This window comes from Lontra canadensis, unplaced genomic scaffold (genome assembly GCF_010015895.1).
Source record: "Lontra canadensis isolate GAN:19392208 unplaced genomic scaffold, GSC_riverotter_1.0 scaffold24, whole genome shotgun sequence".
Taxonomy (NCBI): domain Eukaryota; kingdom Metazoa; phylum Chordata; class Mammalia; order Carnivora; family Mustelidae; genus Lontra; species Lontra canadensis.
The window spans coordinates 389,214-400,000 of NW_022631018.1; the positions used below are offsets into that span (position 1 = coordinate 389,214).

General features: G+C 43.3%; 1 protein-coding gene and 1 pseudogene across 3 annotated transcripts in view; one reads left to right on the plus strand and one right to left on the minus strand.

The window, feature by feature from the left end:
• The first annotated feature begins 538 nt into the window (after positions 1-538).
• The window catches only part of RALGPS2 (Ral GEF with PH domain and SH3 binding motif 2), a 153,825-nt gene continuing 143,576 nt past the window's right edge, over positions 539-10,787 (plus strand). For all 3 annotated transcript variants that reach the window (XM_032862575.1, XM_032862577.1, XM_032862578.1), the window contains exon 1: positions 539-695. The gene's annotated coding sequence lies outside the window, so the exon portion shown is untranslated. The remainder of the gene's footprint in view (positions 696-10,787) is intronic.
• On the minus strand, positions 598-1,499 carry LOC116870644 (annotated as a pseudogene).

The following is a 10,787-nucleotide window of genomic DNA, read 5'->3' on the forward strand; positions in this document are numbered from 1 at the left end:
TCACTTGCCCGCAGCGACTAATTGTCAAACCACCCCTGGCGCGGGCGGAATATCTCATCTGGGGGCCAAGTGTTTCCAGACTGTTCTCCGGCCTTAAAGATGAGGTGCCGGCGCTGAAAGCGACAGACACCAGGGTGGATTTCACCGTGTTGGGCCGCGTGGCGGGAGGAGGTGGCCGGCTGCGGCGGGTGCCCCACCTGTCGGCCCTCCAACCCTTCTCCGCCCCTCCGTTGGGCGGGTAGCGGCCCCTCCCTCCCGCGAGCGCGGGGCCGAGGGTCTGCGGCAAGCGGCGCGCGCCGCGGACACCGGTCCCCCGCGGCAGTTGGGCTTGTGGGGCAGTAGAGCGGCTGGCGCGGCGCGCGCGGCGAAGACCCTGCCGGTCGCGGCGCAGGGGGCACGCGCTCGTGCGCTCGTTTGGTGCGCGCGCGCACGGCTCCGCCCCGCCCTCCCTGCGCGCTCCCGCCAGGTCCGCTCTCCTCCCCCACCCCCCGGCGCGGACGGGGTGGATCCAGCTCATTCCCCTCCCCCGAGCGGCGGTGGCGGCGGCGGCGGGCGCTGAATGAGAGACGCCGACTCCTCGGGTCGCGGGGCGCTAGCCTAGGCGGTGGTGGCTGGCGGCGGTGGCGGCGGCGACGACGAAGCCTGAAGCCGGCGTCGTCTTCCCATCCTTCGACGCGACGGCCGCGGCTGCACAGGTCGGTGCTCTGGCCGCGGGCCGGGTGCTGAGCCTCGGCGGGCGGTGCGGGGGAGGGAAGGTGGGTGCGCTGCGCCCCCCGGGCGGCGCGGAGCTGCAGCGGCGGCGGCGCAGGGAATGGCGGCGGCTCCGGCGCTGCGGTGTGGAGCTGCTGGCCGTGGGCCCCGGGGCTGCTCGTCCTCGGCACGGAGAGGGGGCTGCAGGGCTCCGGCTGAGGGAGGAGGGCGCTGGGGGCCTGGGGCCGCGCCTCCCTCGGCGGCTCGCTCTCGGAGGCTGGAGGCGGCCGGGCGGTCCCCGCTCCCGGTCTCGGTGCCGAGGCCGGGGGCGCGGCGGCCCCCTGAGGCAGCCTCGCTCTCCCTCCTGGGTGGCGAAAGCCCCTGGCCTCGGCCCGCGCTGCCCTGGCTGCCCGCCGCGCCTCAGCCTCCCTTCAGGTGAGCTGGAGTCGGGACCAACGCGCCGGGACCGCGGAGCCGGGCCACACCCCCTCCCCTGGCCCTGGCGCTGCGCCCCCGAAGCCGGCAGCTGAGCCGGCCGCCCGCGAACCCGCGCCCGCGGTCAGGGTGACCTGTTGCCGAGCTCCCGCAGCCCGGGTCGCCCGCCAGCCCGGGACCCGGAGAGGCTGGTCCTGCGCTGGCCTCGGGCGGGGCGCGCGGCGTGGTGCGGGGCCGGGGGTCGGGTTGTTGTACGGATGGGAGCGGGCGTATGGAGCAAAGAGATTCCGGACGGATCTGATCAAACACTTGCAAAGCCGGGATATCTGTCTGCAAATATCTGGAATTCCATTGCAGTATGGGTTTAGGTAGGCTCATAAACACCGGGCTTTGGAGGTGATTTGGCAGAAACCCGAGCCAAGCGTGAGGAGCTAATATCTGGAAAATAGCCATAAACCTGTGCGGAGCTAAATTACCCTCCCACCTACCCCCCTCGGAGCTCTTTTCCTGTAGCTGTGTGTTGTGTAGACGCAGGCCAGTTTCAGTGTACGTGGGCGTGTTTGGGAAGAAGCTGCGAGCTGATAGGAGGTACCTTAGTACAAATGTTAATTTGTTTGAACTGGGAGGGGTAAGGGAGGAGGAAGAAAGGGCACTGATGTTAACTGTGGAGGAGGGGCAATTGAAACTCTAAATTCCTGTTTAAGAGAGCGCTAAAAAGGAGTATCTAATACCCGCTGTTTAAGACCGTAAAGTAGGAAACACAAGCAGCAATTAATTGTGTTTTATCTTTTATGTGCCCTGGATTTTTTTTTTTTTCCTCTCCCTTCTCCAACGCTTGTAGTTTTTGTAGAGAGCCTTGTTTTTGTACCGGTGTTTATGAATTGATTTTGTTGTATTTTTGTATTCACCCGTCAGATCTACTCTTGTTTAAGTCTCTTTGAAGATGACCATCAGAATCTTGGGAAACTTCGATCCATGCATGTGTATTATTGCACTCACAGATCACAGCTTGCTAGCCATAAAGCCTGTTCCACCCAGATAATTATGCTTGTGCAAGTTGGGTAGAATCATAAATATAATGTATATTACTGTACTGTTACTGCTGAATATCTTACTGGAGACTTTAGAATTATGAAGGAACTTAACCAAACAGTGTTACCTTAATAAAAGTAACTTCTCTCATTCAGGCTTTGTGAGTATGAAGTTTATAATCTAGCTTTAAAAATTTGGAAAATAACCTGTCTTATTAGCTTAAAGATCAAATAAAGGATACTAGATACCTTCTTGTATAAATTTCAGTGTAATTTATTCGAAGCTTGGTTTATTTTCCCCTTTTAAAATTCAATATAGTTTCGAAATAGTAAGATCTATTTTTTTCTCATAATTTAACCTTTAATTAAGGACTTTGACTTTTTAAAATATTTTGTGTAGACTCCGGAAATACTGTTCACTTTACCTAAATTATTCCATATTGCAACAAAACTCTAAAGATAGCTTTGGTTTATCAAGATTGCAGCATGCCTTTTCTAATATATGTGTATATTTTGATACTAGAAAGAAAGAAAATTTCTTGAGGAAAAACTAAAAAACTGGCTTTGTGAATCTTTTACTTTATGTGTTACACACCAGTGATAGACACATAGTATGTGTCTTTTTCAGTTTATTATGTCATTGTAATTGAGACTGTGGTTGTTTGTACCCAGTGATGGATATATATATAAGTGAAAATGTTCTGTTGCAACTTAAAACACTTAAGCTTTAGTCTAGAATCCCAGTTTACTCATTCCATCATTCATTCATTCCACAGATATATATTGAGTACATATTTGGTGCCAGTTAGGTGCCTCCGTATTTTTGATACAACGGAGAAAAAGACAGGTTTGTGCTCTGGTGGAGTTTAAAGACTAAATGGGTAAATAGTCTATTACTCATTGTCAGATAATGCTGTTTGTTTAATGTTAGTTTTAAAGTTTAAGAAGTAAAAACTCCTGTGATGAGTTTTGGTTAAGGATATTGTTTGTGTTTTTTTCTTCTAAGAGTGGGAATTATTACTGAGTGAACAAAAGCATTAAGACAGTTGTTTAAGAAATATGCTGAGGTTTATATACATTGGTTATCTGGTTCCCAAGTATAACTAAAAATAAATATTCTACCTGAAGTCAGATGATGTGCAGTTTGCATGTGGTTAAACAACTTTAGTCTTTTGGTTTGCATAGTTAAATATTTGCTAAAAATAGTCTCTCTTGGCACTTACTTGTTTATGAGGAAGTCTAATTTTTTTTTAAGTCTAAATTTTTAAAAACATCATCTTTTCTTGGAACGCCTGGGAGGCTCAGCCTGTTAAGCCTCTGCTTTCAGCTCAGGTCATGATCCCAGGGGTCCAGGGATGGAGTCCTGCTTTTGGCTCCCTGCTCAGCGGAGAGCCTGCTTCTCCTCTGCCTACCTCTCCCCTTTGTGCTCTGACAAATAAATACAGTCTTAAAAAAACAAAAACAAAAAACACGTTTTCTTTTTCTGGCTGTGTGTGTGAGTGGACCAGTGTCCCACTCTTCTTCCATAGACTTCGATAGCCATTATTTCTGAAATCAGAAAAATTTGAGAGTGACAGTTTTCTTTTTTTGTTTAAAATATGATTATTGGTGTAGTTCTTTGTGATCACAAAGCTTTTTAATATATATTATTGATACTTAAATATATGGGTACTTCTCATTGACAGGAATGCTAACTTTGTTGTTGTTTTAAAGATCTACTTATTTTAGAGAGCGTGCACGCGCATGAGTGTGTGCTTCCGAGGGGACGGGCCGAGGGAGAGGGAAGATAAAGAATCCCCAAGCGGACTCCTGCCAAATGGAGCCCTTGTGGGGTTCAGTCCCAGGACCTGGAGATCATGACCCCAGGCAAAATCAAGAGTTGGATGCTCAACTGACTGAGCTACCTAGGCACCCCCCAGGACTGCTGTCTTTGTAGGCACTATTATCTCTATTTTAGATGTGAAAGCACAAGGCCGGTAAGCAAGCAGTCATCCCAAACCTGAGTTGTAGCTGTTACTGTATTCCATCTTAGGACGGTAGAGCTTGGTGGGGAGAGCATCAACATGAGTGCGTACAGTAGTTACTGGTCTGCTTTTCCAGAAATTTCTAAATAACATTTAAACTTTAAACCCTACTCTTAATTGAAACAGTTAGTTGAATTTACTTTCTTTTTGCGAGTTAAACTTTAAAACCTATTTAAAATCCAAAAGTATCGCTATTACAGGATTTCTTCTCTTTTGTTGCCCCCAGTTCCTGGTTAAGAATGAAGAGGTAGACCAGAAGAAGAATGGTGGGCAGCAAACCTTATTGAGTGATAGTACAAAGCTCCCACCGCGGGAGGGGACCCAAGAGGGTTGCTGATTTGGCATTTAGATTTAGGGTGTTTTCCTTGTTGTTGTTGTTTGAACACGTGTGTGTGTGTGTGTGTGTGTGAGAGAGAGAGAGAGAGCGCACGCGCATGAGAGAGAGATTGTGAACGGGGGAGGAGAAGAGGGAGTAGCAGATTCTGCAGAGCAGGGAGCCCTGTGCCAGTCCCGATGCGGGACTCAGTCCCAAGACCCTGGGATCATGACCTGAGCCAAAGGCAGATGCTTAACTGAGCCACCCTGGCACCCCTAGAATTAGGGGTTTTTATGGGCTTGTTGGCAGGCTGTGTTTTAATCTGATTAACTCTCCCTGCGCCTGTCATCCAATCAGGTTTTTGTCATCTACCTATCAGTGGGAGAGGTGGTGGGCTCCTTATAAAATCCTTCTAAGGGTGGTTTCCTCTTGGGGCTGGGGTTTGTCCCTGCCTGCCTTTTCTTCTGTCATTCATTATCACTTATTTTGCTGTATAAAAAAGAAGATAGTTTTGGTGTACTTTTAAGGTATAAGTATTTTGAGAATAAGATGCATTAAAATCCTACTTTTTGAATATGAGGTTCTATTATATAACAACCATATTTGGGATAAAGTTATCCCTTCAACCTTAATACATTTTTTTAGTTACTCAATTTTCAGTGAGAAGATAATTCAAGAGGTTGAAACTCTACCTCAGCCCTCTGAGTGAGGGTCCTTTGAAAGGAAAGTGAATGTTTTGCATTACCCTATAAATTGTTTCTTTAAAGGCCTCTTATTCCCAATGTTTAGTGTTTAGTCATAGTGAGAGAATGAAGATCGGATATGATGAATTTTGGTAACTTGGAATTAAACTGAAATCCTTCTTGAATAATTTGTTGAGCTTTTGATTTAGGAAAACTTTTAACTACATAGTTAAAATACAAACATCTACATATTCTATAGAAAAAAGTTTGAGTATAAATTTATGTGGTAACTTTAATACATAATGGCTAGCTATGGATATAGGAAGAGTATAAAATAGAGGTGTTCCTGTGACTTAGGTCAAGGGTGCCTAGCAATTTAGGTGCCACTACTGAGAACTTCCCGTGTAGGCTCTTGAATGATACTTTGCTTTGGAGTATGAGAGGCTTAAAATGAAGCTCTCACCTTGAACTTAATTGATACCCTCCTGTAATCCTACTTTCATGACGTTTTCTCAAAACACATTTTCATTTTTAGGTTGATTTCCTTTTTGCTGATTCTTGGAAGGACCCATTTTCTGAAAACCCTACTGAAGTAGCATCCTTATCACACTCTACCCTTACCTTTATTTTTCTTCACAACATTAATTTAGCGGACATTATAGCATACGTTAATTTATTATTTTCTTCCCTTTGGATATAAGCTTCATGAGGGCAAGGGCTTTTTTCCTGCACTATTGTGTTCCTAGCACCTAGAAAAGTACTTAGCACATAGTCAATACCTAGGTAATATTTGTGGTGAGTGAATTAACTGACCTTAAATGACACAAAACCCTTTTTTTTTTGTTTTAAAAACAAACACATTAATTGTTGCCTTTAAATAATACAACTGCAGTTAAAAAGAAAATCGTACTACAGTACTTAAAATGAAAAACACCATTCCCTGCTTCATCTTGGTGTAACTTTCCTCTTATGTTCTGCTCTCAGAGCAATCAGTTTTGATACTTTTAGGTGTTTTTTCTGATATTTACTCCCATAGTTTAAAATACTTTTTGTTTTTCAATTTTAGATACTATCTCCTGGCTTGCTACTATGGGAGTTGAGTCTGTGCTTTAGGATTCTTAGGCCATCTTGAACATCCTCTTCTGTCTCCCAGTATATCATGCTTTTGGTTAAAGCAGTGTTCACTTTTCACATTATTATGACCTTGTAATATGTTCACCATTGAACTTTGCAGTGTACTATGATGATATTTCTTGGAGTAAAAATTTTTTCTTTTAAAGTTTTGCTTAGTTTCCCATTTGTCTCTGATTTTTTTTTTTTTTAAGATGCTGTCCCAATATGTTTAAGCACATGAGATATTTGATTGCTCAGTTTTTTAAAAATTGGGAAAAACCTTAGGTCTTTCTGTGCTTTTGCTCAAATCTACACGGTGGTTCTCGACTTCTGCCACCCAGGTTTAGCCCATGATTTGCCTTCAGGATTCTGAGTTTTGTCCTTTGCCTGTGTCAGAGCCTGTGGTCTCCAGATCCATGCCTTCCTCTTCTTCATTTATACCTCTGTTTTAGAGAGATGCATCACTCTGTAACTTTCAAGAGAGAGAATGTATGAGGAGGTGAAATTTTTGAGATGTTTGTATGGCTGAAAATAGCTTGCTTCCATGCTAATACCTGGTTAATAATTTGGCTGGTTTGGGTATAAAATTCTAAGGTAGAAAAACTTTCCCTGAAGATTTAAGGGATTGCCTTATAATTTTCTAGTTTCAAGTAGTTGTTCGAGAGTCTTATGCCATTCAGTCTTCATCCTTTATAGGTGACCTCTCCCTGTTAAGATCCTTTTTTTTTGGTCATGAGTATATCTGATACATCACTGATACTGTATGTTTCTTGTGTGGATTTTACTTTATTTCTTATGCATGGAACTTAATGGGCCCTTGCAACCAGCTGTGCCCATTTTAGATGAGAGATAATCTATAGTGGTCAGCAAAGTTTTCTTCAAAGGGCTAGATAGTAAGTATTTTAGGCTTTGTGGGCAAAACAGTCTCTGTTACTACTACTCAGCTTTACTTTAATAGCCTGAAAGCAGCCATAGATAGCATGGGCATGGTTTGTTGACTCCTGATCTATGTGCACAGGTGGAAGGATTAGCCTTTGCTTTAATAGGAGTACGGAGAGGTTATAGAAACAGGAGAGAAGATGGAATACAGTTGACCTTTGAACAACACAGAGGTTGGGGCGCCAACTTCTATGCCATCCAGAAGTCATATATGACCTTTGACTTCCCCAGAACTTAACTGCTAATAGCCTATAGTTGACAGGAAACCTTACTAATAATATAAACAGCCAACACATATTTTGTATATTGATATGAATTATATACACATTCTTAAAGTAAGCTACACAAAAAAAAATGTTACTAAGAAAATTGTAAGAGAAAATACATTTACAGTACTGTACTGTATTTATTGGAGAAAAATCCACATATAAGTAAGTGGACCCACATAGTCAACCTTGTGTTGTTGAGGGGTCTGCTGTTTATAGGCACAGACATGATAGTGGTGGCTTGGGCAAGGTTTCACCTAAGGAAAATAAGGTCACTGGTTGAGGATAAGGAAGAACAGGAGTCTATATTAGGGGTTTGAAAAGAGGGAAAAATACATGATATAGTCCTTTTTTTTTTTTTAAGATTTTATTTATTTATTTGACAGACAGAGATTATAAGTAGGCAGAGAGGCAGGCAGAGAGAGAGAGAGAGGAGGAAGCAGGCTCCTTGCTGAGCAGAGAGTCCGATGCAGGGCTCTATCACAGGACCCTGGGATCATGACCTGAGCCAGAGGCAGAGGCTTTAACCCACTGAGCCACCCAGGCGCCCCTATAGTCCTCTTTCAGAGAGTTGAAAAGAGAACAGAACAGAATGGGGAAATACAGTGTGATTGCCAGGCAGCAGTGTGAAGGGCCCACTTGAAATGTCATGTCCCTGACTTTTACTAGGAATACATCTAACATCTTGTCATTGTAAGATATCTTACTTTAGGTTTTTTTTTTTTTTTTTTTTTTTAGATAGGGGTATTTTATTTATCTCATCAGAAATATTTTCATATGTGATATGTACGTATATATGTATATATTTTAACGCATACAGATTTAGCCTGTATAATGCTTATATCTAGAGCAATGCCAAAAGAAAGTACTATAATTTTTTCTCCACGTGCATATTTTGATTTAAGAATCATTCATTTGGGTGTTTGGGTGGCTCAGTTGCTTAAGCAACTGCCTTCAGCTCAGGTCATGATCCTGGAGTCCTGGGATCAAGTTCCGCATCTGGCTCCCTCTGTTTGGCAGGGAGTCTTTCTCCCTCTGACCTGTCTCCTCTCATGCTCTTTCTCTCTCATTCTCTTTCTCAAATAAATTTTTTTTTTTTTAAGAGTCACTCATTTATCTGTTCATTTTAAAAAAGTCTTGGGGGGTGCCTGGGTAGCTCAGTGGGTTAAGCGTCTGCCTTTGGTTCGAGTCCTGGGATCGAGCCCGCTCAGCGTGGAGTTTGCTTCTCCCTCTCTCTGTTGCGCCCCTTGCTTGTGCTTTGTCTCGCTCTCTCTCCTCTCTGTCAAGCAAATAAATAAATAAAATCTTAAAAAATGAAAGTCTTGGAGCGAGGCGTTTGAGTGGCACAGTTGGTTGAGCCTCAACTCTTGGTTTCAGCTCAGGTTGTAATCTCAGCGTTGTGAGATAGAGCCCTGTGTGGGGCTCCCTGCTCAGCAAGGAGTCTACTTCAGATTCTCTCTCTCTCTCTCTCTCTCAACTAAATAAATAAGTCTTAGAAACTGTTCCATGACAGGGCGCCTGGGTACCCGGTCATGGAGCATGGAGTCGGTTAAGCATCTGCCTTCTGCTGGGGTCATGATCCCAGGGTCCTGGGTTCTGAGGTGATGAAAATGTTCTAAAATTGAGTGGTGATGGTTTTACTTACCGTTGAATCATGCAATTTATTTTTTAAAGTTTCATTTCCAGTATAGTTAACATGAAGTGTCATATTAGTTTCAGGTATACAATATAGTGTGATTCAGCAATTCTGTACAGCAATTCTGTAAGTAAGTGCCCATCATGATAAATGTATTCTTAATCTTCTGAATTACACACTTTAAACAGGTGAGATGTTATGGTATGCAAATAATATCTTAATAAAGCTGTTAAAAATAAGTTACAGCAAAAGTAATCAGTGATGTGAGGACATTGCCATCATATTTGAAAAAAACACGATGCAGAGGAATATATAAAGTATCTCATTTTTTGTAAAACAACAAAAACCTAATGTATGTGTATTTGTGCATGTGTGTGTAAGTGATCCAGGTGATCTAGTAAGGGTGGAAAAATGTTGCACACTAAATATAAAGGTTTGTTACTAGTTGGGCTTAGGTGAGGAGAGGGAGAGAAAAAAGGGAAAAAATAACTGAAAGGGAAAGGGATTAATTTAGGGGAAAAAAACAGCATGTGTAACATAATCTCAGTTATGTAAAACATAACCCTTAAAATGAAAATGGTAGTTGTGTATGTGGTGAGATACCAGATTTTTTTCTTGTATTTTTCTGGGTTGTCTGATCCTTTTTATTAATAGAAATGTCTAAAACAAAGTTAGGAGACAGTGCAAATAAAATAAGTTGTGAAACCTGAAAAAACGTAACTGCTTTTTTTCATAACTCCCAATAAGACACAATCCAAATGTCCATTGACAACAAAATGGACAGATAATATGTACTATGCTTTACATTGGAATACTACACATCAGCGAAAAAGGACTACTGCCCTTCCTAGGAAGTATGGGTAAATATCACAAACAAAATATTGAGCAGAAGAAGGCAGACACAGAGTATATACTGTATGATTCTTTTATTTTGAAGTTCAGGAAGAGGTCAAACTCACCTGTGTTGATAAAGTCAGGGTAGGGTTTAGGGGTTGAGACTAGAGAGGAGCAAGACTTCTAGAGTACTGGAAAAGTTCTGTTGTTCATATAATGGTGGTTATATGGATGGCTATATAGTAAAAATTTCTTTCTTTTTTTTTTTTTAAGATTTTATTTATTTGACAGAGATCACAAGTAGATGGAGAGGCAGGCATAGAGAGAGAGAGAGAGAGAGAGGGAAGCAGGCTCCCTGCTGAGCAGAGAGCCTGATGTGGGACTCGATCCCAGGACTCTGAGATCATGACCCGAGCCGAAGGCAGCAGCTTAACCCACTGAGCCACCCAGGTACCCCTATAGTAAAAATTTCTTGAACAGCGTACCTTACATAAGTACACATTGTAGTCTTCTAAAACTCAATTAAAAAAAGATTTTTAAAATCTGGTCCTCGTATAAAAAAACCTTTGTGTAGGGACGCCTGGGTGGCTCAGTGGGTTAAAGCCTCTGCCTTCGCTCAGGTCATGATCCCAGGGTCCTGGGATCGAGCCCCACGTCGGGCTCTCTGCTCCACATGGAGCCTGCTTCCTCCCCTCTCTCTCTCTGCCTGCCTCTCTGCCTACTTGTGATCTCTGTCTGTCAAATAAATAAATAAAATCTTGAAAAAAAACGACCAAAAAACCCCCCCTTATATATTTGCCGGTTATATTTCAGTTAAAAA